This window comes from Panicum hallii, chromosome 7 (genome assembly GCF_002211085.1).
Source record: "Panicum hallii strain FIL2 chromosome 7, PHallii_v3.1, whole genome shotgun sequence".
NCBI classification, from domain to species: Eukaryota; Viridiplantae; Streptophyta; class Magnoliopsida; order Poales; family Poaceae; genus Panicum; species Panicum hallii.
In genome coordinates this window covers 22,770,163-22,772,937 of record NC_038048.1, presented here as the reverse complement: position 1 = coordinate 22,772,937, position 2,775 = coordinate 22,770,163, and the positions used below count along the sequence as shown (strand labels likewise).

The following is a 2,775-nucleotide window of genomic DNA, read 5'->3' as shown; positions in this document are numbered from 1 at the left end:
TCCGCGGGGCTGCTCGAGAGCTCCCTTGCCTTCCGTGGCATGCGGAGGTCCTGGACCTCAGAGAGTTCGGGGAGGGTCCGGAGACCGTGGTCCCAGCTGCCAGGCCTGGACCGTATGCCACGTCACCCAGAAGGCGAGGGGAGATCACGTATGGTGATACGCTAAGGGACTGGACACCCTACCAGGAGGCACCCCTGTCTGTATGTACCGACAGTTACTATTGTATTTTCATAGTCACTTAACTAGGAGTTAACTGCAGATGTAATGGGAGGACCATGGAAGGGAAGGAAAATAAAATCAGAATCAAATAAGAAAGTTACAATTTTGCAGAACGATAGAAGGAAGCGTGATTTGCTTGAGCATCCGGAATTTCCCCTCATCCCTTCATCTGAATCGATATCCCCTCTCTCTCGTCTCGCTCGTTCCCCCCTCTCGCGCGCACGAAGAACAGCGCCGCCGCATCCACCTGCTCGTGCTCTCCTACTGCGAGCTGCTCCCGCGACGCAACGAAGGAGACCCAATCTCCTCAGCCACCAAATTGGTATTCCCCTGTTGAAGAACCGGACCGAAATGTAGCAGCAGGGCCCGAATATGTGCAAGTTTGTTCGGATATTGACTTTGGATGGGAAAGATTCAGAATCCAGAAATACGGTGTACAGGCAGAGCTAAAAATATTGAAGCTGTGTGGTGTGGTTTTGCTTCTGCATCCTCCCGTTCCAGCATGGAATCTTGACGTACATGGCCTTCAGATCACGAGATGGCGAGCAAGAACAAAACAAGTGACACTGTGCAAGAGAACAATTTGATTGACACTGCGCGGCGTGGCTGACATTGACGTGGGTGAAGGGCACATCGCCGTTGCTGGGCATGGTGACGATGCGTTTGTTGGCCTTCTTTTCGAGCAGCTTCTCGAGGATGGCGACCATCCAGGTGACGGGAACGGGGGAGGTGTTGCCGAGGTTGTAGACGCGGAGCGGCGCGGGCCCGCTCTTCTTGCCGGATTTCGAGCCGGTGTTCTTGCCGGCAGTGTCGAGCGCGTCGAGGCAGCCTTGACGACGTCATCGATGTAGGTGAAGTCGCGGCGCGCGTCGGAGCTGTCGGCGGCGCGGAAGAGCGTGATGGGCTCGCCGGCGACGATGCTGCGGGCGAAGAAGTAGGCCATGTCGGGGCGGCCCCACGGCCCATAAACGGTGAAGAAGCGGAGGATGGTGATGGAGAGGCAGTAGACGGTGAACGAGCGACAGGAGAGATTCAGGGGGATCGTCAGGAGAGGCCAGGGGCATAAGCATCCTTTCATGTGGCCCGGTGAAAAAAAGGAAAAGGAAAAAAGAGAAATAGGAGAAAATGGAAGAGAAACATCCAAACTGAAACAATTCGTGTGCAAGGTGTCAAATTCTAAAACACTTGTGAATTGGATGTCAATTGCCGTTAGGCACGTGGATTGTGTCCCGTATTCTGAAATTTCTCTCGTCAACCCTATCGACATCACCAAGGTCGGTCCTCCAGGCATCTCCCTCCCTGTCTCTCGATGCAGATGATGTCGCAGTAGAGATGCGGATTCATCCCTTCACGGCGCTCTCCTGCCGTCCTCGACACCTCCAGCGGCGGATCTGCAGGCCCACGCCAGTGTCTGATACGTTTCTCTCTCATTCTCTCCCTCCTCTCCTCTCGTCCCATCTCAGATCCAGATTGGCACACGGCAGACGGGGCAAGGGGGACTTGTGGTGCTTCTGTACCTCAGGCGCCGCCGCCGCCCCTCCTTCCCGCACGCCGCGGCTCGCCCGGGCGCCGGCGAGTCCAACGGCCCCCGCCTGCGACGTCCTCCCTCAGTTCCTCCCGGAGACCTTGCCACCGCAACCGGGGGCACACAAGTCTGCCCAGTCCCCAATCCCCAGTGGATGACTGGCGTTGTGGGTCCTGATCCTAGGTGATTCCTCTCTCCCCCTCTCAGATCCGGGCGCCCGCACATGAGGCCGTTCTTGACTTCATCCGTTTATTCTTCAGTTTCAGTCGTACTACAAATGTAATTGTGCGAAAGCTAGCAGCAGCAGATGCCTTCATTCTCTATAGCAGTCAATAATTCAATATTCGGTAGTAGTAATATAGTGTCCACCTGCTTTAGTAGTACCTGCAAATCTTCTATCCTCAAGTTATCTATTTAAGTGTTTATTAGCATGATCTTTGTTTCTTCTGTTACTGATACTAGCAGTTTCAAGTTTATAAAATTTCAACAACTACCCACCTTGGTAGTGATCATGCAGTGGATCATATAGAAGATCATTTAGGCATTCCTTCAATGGCATCACAACCAGCTTTACATTTAAGGTCTAGGTTTGTGGCTTGATAGTTATTTGTTGTGTGATAGATTTGTAGCTTGATAATTATATGTTGTGTGATCTTTAGGTTCAGGCTAGTGGCAAGCAGCATCAGGAAAGCTTCAGATTCTAGACTCCCCGCTGTCACACCAAGCAGGAACAATATTTTTTGTCTACTTTTTTTGGCAGAGGTATATTATTCTTATGTAATTTCCAACATTCAACGTTGTTCAAATGACCAAATGGTATTCTTCTGAATCTTATTGAGTTGCTTGGATTATCCTGACATTCAAAATTTTTCTAAAAGTTGGTGGAAAAGGTGAATGGTGCCTCAGGAGCTGAGATGAAGTTTATTTTAATCTACGCCCAAAACTCATGAACTGTGTGCTAACCTTTTTCCAATGTGTGTGCTGATATCTGACAATAAGTTGTTTCTTTTGCCAGAAAATGGTCTTTCTCT

At 51.0% G+C, this 2,775-nt stretch overlaps 1 pseudogene; it reads right to left on the bottom strand.

Annotated features, from left to right (window-relative positions):
* Positions 1-433: 433 nt before the first annotated feature.
* LOC112900536 lies at positions 434-1,297 on the bottom strand (annotated as a pseudogene).
* Between the last annotated feature and the right edge of the window lie 1,478 nt (positions 1,298-2,775).